Source organism: Cnephaeus nilssonii (genome assembly GCF_951640355.1).
Source record: "Cnephaeus nilssonii genome assembly, chromosome: 5".
Lineage (NCBI taxonomy): Eukaryota > Metazoa > Chordata > Mammalia > Chiroptera > Vespertilionidae > Cnephaeus > Cnephaeus nilssonii.
Genome location: NC_137076.1, coordinates 78,539,884 through 78,557,773, shown reverse-complemented (window position 1 = coordinate 78,557,773; position 17,890 = coordinate 78,539,884). Strand labels below are relative to the sequence as shown.

The 17,890-nt window shown below is 41.5% G+C and overlaps 1 protein-coding gene across 2 annotated transcripts in view; it reads left to right on the top strand.

Moving 5' to 3' along the window:
* The window catches only part of KLHL3 (kelch like family member 3), a 209,228-nt gene that overhangs the window by 31,426 nt on the left and 159,912 nt on the right, over positions 1-17,890 (top strand). The window lies entirely within an intron of this gene.

Genomic DNA, 17,890 nt, shown 5'->3' with positions numbered 1-17,890 from the left:
GCTGAGGCTAAAATATGTAAAATTTCCTAAGTTCATACAGATGACCAGTGGTAGAGACCACATAAGAACTCAGGCAGCCTGCTCTAGAGTCTGTGCCAAATTGCCTTATAAGCCATAGTATTCAGAACAGCACTTTCACCTCTTCCTTCTACATTGTATAGGGTTGTCAGATAGTTTAGTCAAACAAAGAAGCAATTAACTTCATTTCAGTCAATAAAATATTTTTTTTTAATGGCCATCTGTGTGTCCAGACATTTGTTGGGTGTAATGTTGAGAACTAGGAGTTAGGAAAAGGAATTTTGTTATAGGATCTGACACTAGCTGGGTGACCTTGAACAAACAGTATATTTTCTTTAGACTTTGGACTCCTCATGTATAAAATGGAAAAGTTGGGTTAGATGATCTAAATGTGCTCCAACAGTCAAATATGATAACTTTACAAATGACACTGAGAAGGCCACAATGAACTGCTTGCTGGGCATAGGAGTGGTAGGAAAATGCCATTGGTTTATATACCTTAATATTTAATCTAGAAGGAATGAACAGAGAGGAAAGGGCAATAAAGTGGTAAATATCTGATGACAATGGTATCTAGACACAGGCGTGGGGAACGTCTGACCCTTGGGCCATATAAGGTCTGAGAAATTATTTGGTCTGGCCCTGCCAAGACATTGGGGGTGAGTTAATTAAATGTTTGACTAAATATGGCAGGCTATTTTATAACTTTGTATGGCCCTTGAATGATGTTATCATTATCCAAATGGCCCTTGGCAGAGAAAAGGTTCCCCACCCCTGATCTAGAGTGTATCATCTAGAAGAGAAAATAAGCAATTATCCAAGTAACAAGGAAGCTTCAGCTCACACTTAATTTCAAGAAAAGAGATTTACTTCTATTCAAGGCCTTACCTTTGAGAAGTATAATAGCCTAAAGTTATTTAACTTTTTAAATGGTTTATCTTTTCCTTTGTGCCCTATTTCTATGCTGAGAAGTAGTTAGGGACGATAGTGGAAAAAATCAAGGGCTTGGCCAAGGTGTGTAGTTGTCTAGTGATTCTCAATCTTGGTTTTTTGATACCCTGGGCTGTTTTAGTCTGGAATTTGAAGAATATGTTAAATTATTACTTTTAACGAAATTTGTGCAAGGGGCTTGGCCCTCGCAGCCGTGGACATCCCTTTCACAATTTGGGACCACTGGCTCCTAACTGCTCACTTGCCTGCCTGCCTGATCACCCTAACTGCCCCCCTGCCGGCCTAGTCGCCCCAACCGCCCCCTCCCCAGCCTGGTTGCCCCTCACTGCTCCCCCACCCGCCCCGCCGGCCTGGTCGCCCCACGCAGCCTGCTTGTTCAGTCGTTTGGTCACCCCTCACCCCCTCACTAATCCCCTGCCGGCCTGGTCACGACATGTAGCCTGCTGTTCAGTTGTTTGGTGCCCCTCACTATCCCCCCTGCTGGCCTGGTCGCCCCACGCAGCCTGTTCGGTCGTCCATTTGGTTGCAATGGTCGCTTAGGCTTTTATTATTATAGATGTGAAATTTTTTTTGGTCATGAGTTATTTTATTTAAATGTCAAAGAAGTGGGGAACCTGTGTAATTGGGGAAACTGGAAACATTTAGGTAACAGAAAAAATGATAATACTCTAAAAGAAGCTTTTATCATGCAAAATGTCTAACACAACGGCACATAGTAGGTCCTCAAGAAAAATACAGGGACTCTCTTACCTTGGCCTTCATCTAAATGGACCTTATATATCAAGGCAGAATGTGTATAACTTCCAAACCTGTGTGCCTGTTTCTTTTCCTCAGAGATGAATGTATTAGGATGGTGCTCACTTTTTAAAAAAATATTTTGATTGTTGCTAGCATTACAGATGTCTCCCATTTCCTCCCTCCTCGCCCCCACCACCATCCTGGTGAATTTTTCTTTTAAATTTAACTTGATTAAAAAAATATGCCTCATGAGAGTTTTTGTTAGGTTTTTAAGAGTAAAAGATATTACTTAATAAAACAGAAAATAATAGGGTGGCAAAACTTCCAAAACAGTGTATCAACTTTTAAAAGATCTTATATGAATAAAACACTACTTAAGGCTCACTTGTTTTATACTTTAAATTGGGTTGAATGATTGTATTTTTTATTCTACAAAGTTTAGCCAATGAATGTGAATGCTCTGAACACTCATCAGATGACTGGTGTATACAAAGCACTATGAGGATACCTAAGAAAATCAAAGATGACCCTTGCCCTTAATATTGTAAAAGTTATGAAACCTATACAACTAATCACAATATACTAGAGTATTATGAATGCTTCAAGATAAATCCAAAGTGTTATAGGAAATCAAGAAGATACCCTTTTCCGCTATAGTGGTTGAGAAAAGCTTCATGGAAGAGGAGGCACTAGAGCCAAGTTTTGAAGGATGCATATGGGTGGTGGTGGTGGTGGTGGAGGGAAGGCAGGAGGGAAGGAGAGAGACAGAGGGGCGGGGGAGAGAGGGAGAGGGAGAGGAAGAGAGAGAGAGAGAGCGAGAGAGAGAGATTAACAAATGGAGGGAATAGTATGAGCGCAGGGTCAGAAGGAAGAATATTCAGGTGTATTTGGGGAACCATAAGTAGTTCATGAGAATGTAGGGAAGTTATTAAAAGATGAGTAGTGGGAAATAAGGAGAAAAAAAGAATTGGAAGTTGTGAACAAGTTTGTACTCTTTGATAAGAATTGTTAAAAGATTCCCCCAACAATTGGTTCTTTGTATGACTATCAATGTTCCTTTCTTGTTTGTGCTCTACTCCAAATAAAACAAAGAACAAGCAATTAATTCTTTTATTGAACAAATATTTATTGAGTACATGCTCTTTCCTCAGTGCTTTGCTAGGAGCATAAATTATAAAGATAAACTAGATACAGGTTTTGCCTTCAAGGAACTTACAGTCTGGTGGGGAAGACCAATTCTTGGTTAGAAAAGGGGTACAAAGTGCCCATTTTATTTCTAATGGGGCCACCTTGAAAAAGAATGATCTTGGCTCCACTGGACTGATTGCCTGAGCTCTGTTTTTAGCTCTTGGTAGCAACTTCAGGATGTGTGGCATAGCAGAAGAACAGCTGCATGCTATATTCTGAAATGATGAAAGAGGCTCCTCTGTTTTTTCCAGATCCACAGCAATGACTCTCACTGGGTAGGAGAGCTAAGTTCTTTCTCTCCTGGCTTCTGCTGTTGCGTACATTGTTCCATAGGCTTTTAGAGAGAAAGTTTCAGATTTTCCTGTCTTTGTCCTGAAGAAAGGAGATATGGAGAAGGAAGGGATAGGGAATAATTATAGAGTCCTTTAATTTAAAAAATGTACAGAATTCACATTTTTTCTTATGGGTATTTCTTAGATGCAACAAGAGATGATAATAATTATCTATATATATAAAAAGGCAGCTACTGTAACGGCCATAACGACCTAACAACCGGTCGCTATGACGCTCACTGTGACCAGCGAACTTGCCTGATCAGGGGGTGGGGCCGGCAGCCAATCTCTTGGCCTCTCCCCGCTGCTGACCTGCCCCTGATTGACTCTCCCACCTCCATCAAAAGCGGGGCCTGCCAGCCAAATGCCCCCTCCCTACCCCCTCCCACCAGCCATGCCCCCATCAGCCTGCCCCACCATGATAGGCCCACAGCTCCTCCCCCCGGCCTGCCCGCCCCTGATTGCACCCCCCAACCCTAATAGGGGGTGGGGCTGGGTGGCCAAACTCCTGTAGCTCCTCCCTCTGGCCGCCCCACCCCTGATCACACCCCCCACCCCATTAGGGTGTGGAGCTGGCCAGCCAACCTCCTGCAGCCCCTCACCCCACTGGCTCTGCCCCCGATGGGCCCCCACTACCCTGATTGGCCTGCAGCCCCTCCCCCTAGCCAGCCCCACCCTTGATCTCCACCCCACCTAAATAGGGGGCGGGGCTGGCTGGCCAACCTCCTGCATTCCCCTGGCAAGCCCCACCCCTGATCACCCCCCCACCCCAATAGAGGGTGGGGCTGGCTGGCCAATCTCCTACAGCCCTTCCCCCCGCCCGGCCCCACCCCAGATCGGCCCCCCACCCCGATCAGGGGCAGGGCCAGCTGGCCAACCACCCATGGCCCCTCCCCCAGGCTGCTGGCCCCTGATTGGTACCCCATTTGGGGGCGGGGCCAGCTGGCCCACCACTCACAGCCCCTCCCCATGGCCGGCCCTGCCCCCAAGTGGCCCCCCAACCCCAATCAGGGGCGGGGCCCACCAGCCAATTGCCCGCGGCCCCTTCCTCCAGCCAGCCCAGTTCTGATTGGGCCCCAATATGGGCAGGCCGGCCGGCCAACCTCCCGCCATCTCCTCCTCCAGACAGGCCCAGCCCCGATCCACCCTGATTGGGGCTGGGCTGGCCGGACCCCACCCGTGCATAAATTCGTGCACTGGACCTCTAGTCCTATATAATAAAAAGCTAATATGCAAATCGACTGAATGGCGAAAGGACTGGTCACTATGACACGCACTGACCACCAGGGGGAAGATGCTCAATGCAGGAGCTGCCCCCTGGTGTTCAGTGTGCTCCTACAGGGGGAGCGCCGCTCAGCCAGAAGCCGGGCTCACAGCTGGCAAACGCAGCGGCGGTGGCGGGAGCCTCTCCCACCTCCGCAGCAGCACTAAGGTTGTCCGACTGATGGCTTAGGCCTGCTCCCCGTGGGCTCCTGGACTGCGAGAGGGCACAGGCCGGGCTGAGGGATCCCCCCGAGTGCATGAATTTCGTGCACCAGACCTCTAGTAGATAATATTTATTGAGTCTTTACTTTGTGCCAGGTACTACGAAGAGGGCTTTAATATACAATATCCAATTTAACTTAGTTCTAAAAATTAGTTATTCTTTATATTACTTTTTACAGATGAGGAAACTGAGGCTTAAAACGATTAACTTTCCCATGTCACATGACTCATAAATGTACATAATGAAAAGTGTATTGTAAGGGGTTCATATTTTATAGAGAGAGCTGAAGCTTGGAGAGAAGAGATTGGTCCATAGGTACAGAGCAGAATGATGTCAGAGCCAGATTTAGAACCCATCTCAATTTTATGACTATAAAATATTTTAAAAATTACTTTATAATAGAAATTTTCAAACATATGTATCACTCAGCTTTTAGAATTAATTACCTATCCATGATATTATTTAATCTATACTCCCACCCACCTGCCCCATCATATTAATTTTAAACAAGTACTAAACATGTTATTTTATCCATAGACCAGAATGTTTCTCTAAAAGAGGTTTTTTAAATAAACATAATCATTATCATACCTAAAATTAATAATAATTATTTAATACCATCAACTAGTCTGAATTCAAATTTCCAATTGTCTTATAAGTGTCATAATTTTTTCTTACAGCTTGTTTGCTTGGATCAGGATACAAATAAGGTCCAAACATTATAGTAGGTTGATATATCTTTTACTCTTTTAATTTATAGCTTTCCCTCCCTCTTTTAAATTTCCTTCTAATTTAAATTGTTGAAAAAAATAGTAGTTGTTTGTCCTATAGAGTTTCCTACAATTTTGATTTTGTTGATTTTATTCCTATGGTGCATTTTAAGATGTTTTTCTGTCTTCTGTATTTCCTGTAAATTGATAGTTGGATCTAGAGGCTTGATGAGACTCATGTTTGATGTGTACTTTTTTGCATAACTACTTCATTGATGACGTGTCATCAAAAGGTACATAATGTCTAGATATCTTTCTTTTTGTGATGTTACCAATTATTGATTCTTAATGCCTAGATATATTAATTTATTTGGAGTTGCAAGGCCTTCTTACTTTTCCAGCCATGATGGAGTATCAGGAAGAGAATTTATTCTCTCACCTTAAACAACTAAAAAAACCAACAAGATATAGAAAAACAGTAGTTTTCAGACATTGGATAACAGGCATCACAAGACTGTGATCTCTAAAGGAAAGGAAATGACATAATGTCTGGGATCCAATGAAATACTACTGGACATGCAAAGAAACAGGATCATACTGTCATAACATGGAGAAAATTTGATTATTAGAGACAGAATCCAAAAATGAGAGATCATAGGATTAGTATACAACGACATTAAAACAGTTATTATAATACTGAATATCCCCCCCCCCCCGCCCCCCACCTCCCAAATACTACTGGCTATCCAAGGAAGTCCTGCACTGGTTTCTTGAGTTGCTGCCTGCACTCCAGGCTGCTTCCATTTATCCATGCATTCACCCCCAGATTCTCCTAATGAAATTGTGACACACTTTAGTCCTATCAGTCCATCTTAAAGGCTAAACCTTGATAATCAATATTAGTGCGTTCAAATGGTTTAATGTACAACATTAATAGGTTAATGATCACATTTGAAGGCCATCTAGCTATATGCTTTAATTCCTGTTTATTTAAGGTATAGCTCAAATATAATCTTATTTATTCAATGATAATTTCTCTAGTGGTACCATGAGTCATGTACTCTGAAGTACTAGGAAGAATGAGTAAGACATAGCTCCTGCCCTTCTGAGCCTCACAGACCTAATAGGCAGACTTACAAACAAATACAAGTTGATATCACATAAGTACAGTAAAGGAGTTATGAACAAAGGTTCTGAGCACTCGGTGGGGAACAGCAAGCAGGACCTGGGGTACTCAAAAAAGAGATCTTTGTGATGGCTTTAAAAGAGAAATAATGTGTATGGGGGGAGGGGGTGCCTGGCTGGCGTGGCTCAGTGGTTAAGCATTGACCTATGAACCAGGAGGTCACGGTTCGATTCCCAGTCCAGGCACATGCCCGGTTGTGGGCTCGATCCCCAGTGTGGGGTGTGCAGGAGGCAGCTGATGTTTCTGTCTCTCTCTCCTTCTCCCTTCCTCTCTGAAATAAGTAAAAATATACTTAAAAAATAAAAATAAAGGAGAAATAGGGGTAAAACAGTTTAGGAAGGTGAAGGAAATCTCAGGCAAAGAAAACAACATGATCAAAGGTACAGAGAAAATTATCAGTTGGTATTTACTAAGTATTTCCTATATGTCAGGCACAAAACTATATGCTTTGCATACATTATATCACTTGACTCTCACAAAAACCTGTAAAAATAAAATTACTATAATATCCACTTTACAGATTAGGAAATTGAAGCTTGGGGAAATCTCATAACTTACCCAAGGTTGTCTAAAGTGTTAGAGCTGGGATTAGAACCAATATCAATCTGATTCCAAAACCTAAGCTTTTATCCTTAAACTAGAGGCCCAGTGCATGATTAAATCATGCACGTGTAGGGTCCCCTACACGCTTTCGCTTTCGATCACGGGGGAGCCTGGTGCACCAGTGGACAGGCACCCAGCTCCCCCGCTTTTGATGGTCCGCGGAGGGACGTGAGCTCGCTGCCCCAGAGGCCCCTTGTGTGCCGCAGCACAGCCATGGCGCAGACGCTGAGCTCGCGCTGCCACTGGCGATGCGAGCTCAGCGTCCCGCCGGCCCAATCAGCCACCCCGGCCACCCCGAGTCCCGCCCCCCTGCGCCTCCTGGCCAATTGCGGGCATAGCGAAGGTACGGTCAATTTGCATATTTGTCTATTATTAGGTAGGATTACTGAAGAAAACTTATGTTCAGAATATGGTAGGGCACCCTGGCTGGGTAGCTCAGTTGATTAAAGCGTTGTTCTGATACGCCATGGTTGTAGGTTCGATGTCAGGGCACATAGAAGAATCAACCAATGAATGCATAAATAAGTGGAATAACAAATTGATGTTTCTCTCTCTTTAAAATCAATATAATAAAAAAGCATATAAAAGATAAAAGAAAACAAAAAAAAAAGGAAAGAATTAAAAAAGAGCATATGGTAGGGTGAGAGCAAAGTAGTGACAGGAGAGAGGCAGGGAGGGTTTGAAAAGGCCAATCTGTGAAAGGTTTTATGTATTATACTAGAGGCCCAGTGAACAAAATTTGTGCACGGGGAGTGGAGGGGTGTCCCTCAGCCCACCTGTGCCCTCTCACAATCTGGGACCCCTCAGGTAGGGTACCTAGGCCTGGCCGGCGATCAGGGCCTTTCGGGGCTTTCTTTCCCCCGAGCTGCTGGCAGCTGGCCCCACCCCCGCTGCTGCCACTGCTTGCCATCTGTGTAGCGCTGCCCCCCCCGCCCCCGCCACTGGTCGCCTCCTCTGCAGGCAACAGGTTTGGGGTGTGATCACTTGGCTGACCTGGACCTCCCTCCGTGGGGCGATTGATCGTGGGGGGGCCCCCAGATCCATCGCCTAGCAGAGGGAGGCCCTGCCCACCCACCGCAGCACCACCGGCTGGATAGCCTGGGCCTTTCTCTTTGGGGTGATCAATCACGGAGCCCCCCATTGATCGCCCACAGAGTGTGGCTGTGGGGTGATGGCGGGGCCCCCTGACCAATCGCATTGCACCCACCTTGGCTGGCCTGGCGCCAGTGCATGTCATAGAGTAGTCATCTGGAAGGTTGTCTGAGTGGTCGTTCTGCTGTTCGGTCGTTAGGTTGATTTGCATATTACGCTTTTATTATTATAGATATCTGTGAAATCATTCTTCATCCACTTCTTTCCCTAGCCAGAGGAATTTTTTTTTCCTCCTCACCCCAATCACTTAATATTTGTATCTTACATGCATTTATAATTATATTCTTTGCTTGTTTTCTGCTGTTCACTACTAGGCAACAAAGTCTTCATTAGAGGGATTATCACAGTATTCTATTCATTTAGTGAATGTGTACTCAGTGAATGACTGACTGACTGACTGACTGACTGACTGACTGAATGAATGAAAAGAAAGGAATACTATGCTAGTGGAAAGTTTAGGCATTAGGCTTTGTAATTTTTTTATTTGTAATTCTACAGGAAAAAGGTTATGGTTGCTTTAGACAAATTGGAAATTCTCAGATTAATTTTACTAGTAAGTCATTTTTATATGCCAGTTGGTAAATCATATAACCTAGGCATTGCCCCTTCAATTTCAGTGAGCTTGACATCATTATGGCACAAGCCAACTAGTCTTCTCATCAAAATTTATTAGAAAATTTGGGCTGGTCCACAGATATTATGAACTATAACCCAAGGACAGAGCAGTGATCGCAGTAGTTTTTGCTTATTTCTGGATGCTTTGGCTCCCTTGCCTGAGATCCATTTGGTCAGCATTTAGTTACAAATGTCTTCAGCCCTGATAGGTAGGCTGGGGTTGGGGAACAGAGGGAGGGAGAGCAACTGGAGAGACCTGCAGATGTTAACCAAGAATGTGCAAATCAGGAAGGAAGGCAGGAATCCAGACTTATCTGGATGCCTTTTTCTGCAACCTGATTGCGGCCTGTTGTGTCTGCAGAAGAAATTGAGCATTCCTCTTTAAGCCTCCCTCTCAAATTCCTAGAGCATACCTAAACCTGTTTTATCCCTGCCCCTACACAGTAGAGTGAATGAATTGTCTGATTTAGAGTCAGGAGATGACTGAGTTACTGTGTGACCTTAGGTAGGTCACACTCTTTCTAAGTTTTGGTTCCTTCTCTGGAAAAGAGTTATACCTTCTTCCTGCCACTTCACAAAGTTGCTTTGAGAATGAAATGAGATGATGGGGTTGAAAGTGTTTTTTGAATTATCAAGCTCTGTGTGATTGTAAGGGCCTAGGAGGATGTGGTCTCCTGAGGGAGATTTAGACTGGGGACCCAGATGAAGTAAACCCTTCTTTCTAAGCTGCCCAGTGTGCCACAAGGTGGCAGCAGGATCCTATCTTTGCTCTTGTTTTTAGCATAGGAAAGAAATGTTGCTTTGCTCTATTCTGCAAAGGTGAAGAGGATTTATTCCTTTACCACTATCTACATTTCTCCACCAAATCCTTCAACGCCATATTAAATAATTTTTCAAAGGATTCACATTCTTAAATCAAAACCCCAGGGCACTTCCCCACTGTGAAATTAAACCAGCCATGGCAAGTTTCAGTTAATGGTTGGTTACCAACCTATCCTGGGTTTTGGGCATTCACAAACTATTGCCCTCTTGGAATTTTACTGCTAGGGACTCCAAACTCATATTCATCCCCGCCCCCAATCCATTATTTATGTTTTAAAAAGATGTGTGGTTTTTTTTAAATTGATTTTAGAGAGAGGGGAAGGGAGGAGAGAGATAGAAACATTGATAAGAGAAACATCGTTTGGTTGCCTCCTGCACGGCTCTTATTGGGGATTGAGCCTGAAACCTGTGCATGTGCTCTGACCGGGAATAGAACAGGCGACCTCTTGGAACATGGATGATGTTCAGTGAAGTGAACCACACTGATGGGCTCACTTTCATTTTTATCATTGAATGAGAGCTCAGTGGACCCAGAAAACTACCTAATCTAACCCCTTATTTTACAGAAGAAGAAACGAAGATGTAGAGAAGAAAAATAATTTGTCCTAGATTATACAATAAGTTTATTCAAGAATTAAGACTTCAACCAGGTTTCTTCCTGTGGGTTTGGTCCATTTGCAAATGTGAGTATTTTCAAGGTGTTTTTGGAGGCTTGAAGCAGTTTTATTTCTCCCAGTAGTGAGCATTTTAGGGCTTTCTGTGGCAGAGGGAAATAGGAGACTGTAGCACACATTTGAAAAATATTTTGAAGCAGCGTTGCCAGAAGCACCTGATTAGGAATCCCAAGTATCCGAAAGGAAGGCTTTAGGAACTCTCAGGTGTGCACATAGAAGAATTGCAACAGTAATGCCCCAGGAGAGAGAAAGAATTGTTTTAAGGGACCCCTTTCAATAGATGGGCTTTTGTGTTAGGCTTGCTTCCCAATTATATTCTTCTCAGAGGCACAGGTTAAAATGAGGCAATTCTCATTGTCCCTCATCAATCTCAGACTTTGTGGTTCTCTGGAGGCTAATCACCTCCACCCTCTCCACCAGACCCAGTAAAGATTCCATGATAAGACCTGGCAATTGGAACATTTCATTGTCTTTATCACGGTTGATTCTGAAATAGGCATGTGACCATGAGGTGTAATTCTGGACTTCTGTTGAAACTGTTGGGAATGAGAATCCCTTTTTTCCACCATGGTTTTTCAGCCTGTGAAATGTAACTAGCACTGGGGAGAGATGACTTGAGAAGTCAGTATGGAGGAAAGCAGAGCCAAGAGATGGATATTGTGGTCCTAATGGCATATTTTAGGCACCTGGTTCTTACATGTATCTGAAGCTAGACCACTTATATACTTTTCATTTATAGGAACCAATAAGGTCTCTTTATTCTTGAGACATTTGAATGGGCTTCTGTAATCTAAGTAGTACTGCTGTAAACACTCTGTCTTTCCCTACGTATATGTCATTGCTGCTTTTACCTTGAATTCCTTCTTCCCATTTCTCCCTGACCACATTTTATCCTGTTTTAAAGGCCCATCTCTAGCCCAGCCAGCATGGCTCAGTGGTTGAGCATCGACCTATGAACCAGAAGGTCACAGGAATCCAGTCAGGACATATGCCTGAGTTGCAGACTTGATCCCCATTGTGAGGCATGCATAAGGCAACTGATTAATGATTCTCTCTCATCATTGATGTTTTTATCTCTCCCTCTCCATTCCTCTCTGAAATCAATAAATTATTGTAAATAAAAAAAAAAGTATCATCTCTGACAGACTCTAAACTCCATGAGGGCAGGGAATTATGTAAACTTGGTTCACTATTGTATGTAATCACATAGTCAATGCTTAAGATATTTCTGGGATGAAAAAAAAGATATTTATTGAATGAGTGATGCCATTTTACAGAAGAGGAACTGGAAGCTTAGTAAGGATAATAGATTTGTCCAGTCTCCAAGCCCACCCCATGTCTCTTGACTTCTTGTTTGACAGCTGCCTCAGGGACAGGCACTTTTTAAAAAAATATATTTTATTAATTTTTTACAGAGAGAAAGGGAGAGGAATAGAGAGTTAGAAACATCGATGAAAGAGAAACATCGATCAGCTGTCTCCTGCACACTCCCTACTGGGTATGTGCCTGCAACCAAAGTACATGCCCTTGACCAGAATCGAACCCAGGACCCTTGACTCCACAGGCCAACGCTCTATCCACTGAGCCAAACCAATCAGGGCGTGGGACAGGCACTTTGGATTCTTAGTTTTTTTTTGTGTTTTTTTTTTTAAGTTTTTATCTTTTTCTCATTTGAAAAAAATTATACAAATAATACAAGTTCCTAGTAGAATATTTAGAAAATACAGATAAGCAAATAAGTTAAAAAACAACAACAACACACACACAAAAGAGGTGGCTGGTGGGAGGGAGGTTAGAAGGCAAGATGGAACAAGGGAAAAAGAAATGGAGATACGTGACCCAAAGTCTTATCGCTGGGGAATAAACACATAACATTTTGGAATATTTCCTTTCAGAAATATTTTTAGGTGCTATGCACAAATGTGTATGCATACACATATGCTCAGACACATTTGTCTTTGTTTTTAAGTTGCAGGAAACATGAAGGTGTAAAACTGGAATCAGGGACTCCTGTTGCTGTAAAACACACACACTTACAAACAAAATAATAGAAGTCTTCTTCTGGGATCCCAGAATGAGGAAGATTGCCTCTAAATCAATAACTCAACAACTTTTGCTTTCAGGTTTTATGTTCCCTTAGTTAAGGAGAAGAATCTGGCTCACTGAAAAAGACGAAGTTCTTCCCTGCCTTGGTCTTTTTGGAGAGTCTGGTTTTTCTTCTAATAGAATAATAATGGGGCCCACTCTCCTGGAGACTGGTTGCCCTAGAACCGTGGTCAGCAAACTGCGGCTCGCGAGCCACATGCGGCTCTTTGGCCCCTTGAGTGTGGCTCTTCCACAAAATACCATGGCCTGGGCGAGTCTATTTTGAAGAAGTGGCGTTAGAAGAAGTTTAAGTTTAAAAAATTTGGTTCTCAAAAGAAATTTCAATCGTTGTACTGTTGATATTTGGCTCTGTTGACTAATGAGTTTGCCGACCACTGCCCTAGAAGACTGACCTTTGATTTCTAAAAGCTGTTTGCTCCCAAAACCTGTCAACTTAGTTAATAGGGAATTGATAGAGCATTTTGTTCTATTACCAGGACCTGCCAATTTGCTCTGGTTGGCACACTCTTATTGGCAAATAACATTTGAGTCACAAAAGCACACTTTGCCCTTAAGCTTCCTCTGGAACTAAGGCGTGTTTGTATTTGTCTTCCTGCCAGTACAGATTTCCTGAGCACTGGCTCTTATATTTCAGATGGAATTTGACATTCTGCTGCTTCAGGTACTGATCCAGGGAGTTCAGGCCCCACTTACTATTCAGGTCCACACACCACTTCCAAGCAAAGACTTGTTATCCCCAGATTTATTCTACATCGACAGTTTGAAAATATTGATTGAGCCCCCACTTTGTGATAAATGCTATACTTGGCACTAGAGCCACTACATGAATAAGACCCATTCCCTACCTTCAAAGAGCTCATGTCCGGTGAAGCAGACACACATGTAAATGGGCCTTCATGGTTCTACATGGTAGGTATACAAGGGGTACTATGAGAGCGGTGACTAGGGACTCCTAACAGCCCTTGGGGATCAGAGGTGGTTATTAAGAAACATTTATGCTTAGTATTGAAGGACCCAGGATTTTGCAGCTTATTGATATTACTATAATTTCTGTGTAATTAGGATTGTATTTTTATACTCTCATTGAATAATTAATAAAACATAGGTTTGAAAACATTCAGGCATTCAGTAAGTAATTACTGCCTAACTTGTTTTTTAAGAGATAACTTTTAAAATCTGTATGTGTTAAATGCTTTTCCCTTGCCTAGTCCTATCTTAACCATTCTAAGGGGGCAGTGAGGGGCTGATAGAGAAGGAATAAAAGATGTAAGTCACAGTCTCTGAAAGTTCACAGTCTAGTTGAGAAGAACAGATTTATCTATCTGAAATAGAGAATAGCAGGAAACAGTCAATGACCAGATAGATGTAAGATGCATGCTTTCCTGTCACCAGCACCACACGTCTTTTCTGTTCTCCTGCAGGGGAACCACTATCCTAGCTTCAACAAGGAGTTTGATTTGGGCACAGAACCAGGGGAAAGAGACCTGCTTTGCCTTCATTAGCCCACTGGGAATATTCCTTGTCTTCTTTCTCCAGTTTATTGAGTTAACACATTTGCTGCATAGATGACTTAGGTATTCCTGGTCATATCAGTCTTGAAGTATTCTCCCTTGCCCTTCATCTAGTATATTTCATTTTCTCTTCCCAGTATATTCTCACTTATGGATATAAAGATAAATTGAATTCTCCTTTGATATTAACTCCGCCTTCAGTTATTCTCAACTTTCCTTTAGGCAGCTTTCAACCTAACCAGAAAGAAAGCCTTCAAAACTAAGACACTGAATTATCTCCCTGGTATACTGTAAACTCTTTAAAGCCCTAACTAAATTGTCAACTCTTTAAGGCTGTGTCTTACACTTTTTCTATATCTAACACAGTGCTGAGTACATAGTAAGAACTTAATCTATTTTTCTTGATTTTTTTATTCTACAAAAAACAAAGCTTATAGGAAGAGAGATTGACTCTTTACATTGGGCTGATGAACTACGCTGTTCATGCTCAGCATAGAGTGGGGAGCAACTTCGTTGAGTTGAAGCTTTATGCTGATCTGTCAAGTTATTTACACCTTTTTCAGAACATCACATTCCCATACACATTTAAAATGGACCGTACACATTTGGTTATTCCTTATTTTGAATCATTTATGTTGCTTATTCTGTTAGAAATTGTTGTATATTACTCCTGGGAAATCTTTAGAAATAAGCAGAAAGAAAACTTAAGGAACTTATTGCAAGAATGTTTTTAGCATTTCTCATTCAGCTCTGGTTCACTGCACAGACACATTCAGTACAGTTAATTTACACTAATTTTTTTGAGGTGATAAATATTTATTCATCCACTAATAATTATCTTTTCTGGAAACTTTAAAGATAGGATACTACTTTCAATCCAAAGTGATTTGAGGTAAGGGGATAGAGGAACAGATTTTTGGAACACTGACTAAAGTAAACTGTATTTTTAGGGCTATCTAGCAAATATCATGAAGTTCCAACATCACAGGGAGTCCTAGAAAGGAGAATACAGGTCCATGTGACAACTGGGGAGAAAATGAGGCCTTATTTTATTTGCTAAGAGGTCCAACAGTAGACCATATTGGTGTGAACCATCCACAGATATTGCAAAAACAGGAAATAAGATTGCCTTTCCTGAAAATTTTCCTTGTTTTCTCTCAAAAATGAGTTTTACCCCCACTGGGCCCTTACAACACTTTGTTTATATTTACATTATACCTTCTTAAATAGCTACTTACTGACTTGTGCTCTACTACCTGTCAGAATGTAAGCCCTTTAAGGATAAAGACATTCATTAAGAGGTAGATTTAATTCACTTTTTTTGAGATAAAAATAAACACAAGAAAGACTGTGATTGATAGTTATATCATTAAGGACTTTTGTTTCATTAGAACTCAAGAAAAGTTTAGAAAAAAAGATAAAACAGTTTTGTAGGAGAATGAAAAATCTCTTCTCATGAAGCCAGAAAGAACACCATAATATTTAATCATAGTTGGAGATTTCTTCTTAATGTTAGTGTAGGGACCAGGGTTAGAGGATACTGGGTATATGTGTAAGGGGTCAGGAGAGGTGGTAGTAGCAGAGTTTGATGAAAGTTCTTTCCTGCTTTCAGTGGCTTGATCAGAATTATTTTAGTAATGGAAACTAGAATCAATATATCTTTATCAAGGAAGTAAAATATTCCATTAGTCTTAACTATAGTACTAATCATTGTCTGTCAAAAGAGTTAGAAAACATATCTAGGGAGAGTTGACTGCTTTCTGGTCTAAGTGACTACAGTCCTGTACCTTTAAGATTCTAAGTTGACACCATTTGAAATTGTTTTTTAGATAGGAGTTTTTATTTGCAGCTAATTTTGTGAGACTGTTACATTTTATTTCATTTTAGTGTCTCGTGATGCTTTTGCTATTAATTTTTCCCAAAGTGATATAACAGAGAATAGAAATTCTAAAGAGAAGGAAAAGACAGAGAGAGTAGGGAGGGAGGAGGGGAGGAGAGCAAAAAGAGAGAGAGGAAGTGCCCAGCCAGTGTGGCTCAGTGGTTGAGCATCGATCTATGAACCAGGAGGTTGGTTGGTAGGGGCACATACCTGGGTTGCGGGCTCCATCCCCAGTGTGGGGCGTGCAGGGGGAGTGCAAGGGGCGGCTGATCAATGATTCTCTCTCATCATTGATGTTTCTATCTATCTCCCTCCCTCCCTCACTCTCTGAAATAAATAAAAATAAATCTTTTAAAAATTATTTTTAAAAAAGAGAGAGAAAGATTTTGCAGGAGTGGAAGACATGTAGGCTAATGTGCAAGAAAAAAAATCACAATGGAAAAATCACAGGTATTCAGAGAAACATTACTTTTTATTCAAAAGAAAAAAAGAAAGTACTGTTACATTTTAAACATACAAGTAAGCTGCACCTCAAATGTAATAGTATAAGGGATAGTTATCAAAAGATATACTAGTAAAGCTGGTCATGGTTTAGTGGAAGTCACTGAGCCAATGGCTATTTGAACAGTAGCTTAGTATCCTTTTTGAAAACAATATAGCTAATTCTCCAAAATAAGTGACTGTGGGGATGAGAGATTTTAAAAAATCTTTGTTATAAAATTTACAAGAGATTTAAAATATTTGGTGCTAATTATAGAAGTGCTACTGGTGACTTCCCTCAGGCCCAATGATAGAATCATAATGACCTCTACTTAATATGCATAAAGAATTAAGGATAAAAAGCCATTCTGAAATGTTCTATCTACATTGACCATTAATAAATTAGTCAATGTGATTTTTAGTATAATTGGAATGTAAAAGAGTTTGTGGCCAGTTCTAGTGGTGCTAATAGCATTGTTACTGAAGAAAATATGGTGTTATCATAAACTAAAGAATCTGATTTAGTTACTGAGATAAATGATAAATTATAATACTTAGTTTAAATATTAAGTTCAAACCATTCCTTTAATTTTCAATCTATACTTATTTTGTTAGCTAATTAATAAATTATGATAGGGGCTTTCTGAGTTTGCTGATTACATGGTTGAAAGTTATAATTTCCATATCTATAAGAAATTGTTTCAACACTAAAGCATTGTTTTTACTAGACATATCATTAGTAATGACTCTGTGGATATTCCATTGAATAATAGTATCTGGGAACTTTGTTATCCAGCAATTAGCACTGCTTACCTCTTTTGCTTTTTCACTTTCATTCTTTGCTATAAATGATGGCAGCTAAATTGCTTGAGTTATTCTCCTAAGACAAAAGGGGTGTGGTGTGTGTATGAGATGGGGTGGGGGGGGAGGAGAGAGAGCGAGAAGAGAGAGAGAGAGAGAGAGAGAGAGAGAGAGAGAGAGAGAGAAGAAGAGAGGGAGAGGGAGAGGAAGAGAGGGAGAGGAAGAGAGGAAGAGAGGAGGAAAGAGGAAGGGAAGATGGACAGGAGAGAGAGAGAGAGAGAGAGAGAGAGAGAGAGAGAGAGAGAAGAGAGAAGAGAGGGAGAAGAAGAGAGGGAGAGGGAGAGGGAGAGGGAGAGAGGAGGAGAGAGGAAGGGAAGATGGACAGAAGAGTGGAAGAGAGAGAGAGGGAGAGAGGAGGAGAGAGGAAGGGAAGATGGACAGAAGAGAGAGAGAGAGAGAGATTGAGAGAGAGAGAGAGAGAGAGAGAGAGAGAGAGAGAGATGACAGATAGGTTTGGCCTAAAACAAAACTGTGTAGTATGAAGTTGCTTTTTTTATTATTTGCTTTTGGCTTCTTCTTTATGAATCTTGCCCTATCCTCATCCATTACCTCTTCATCTCCCATTCAAGAAGGGCTTT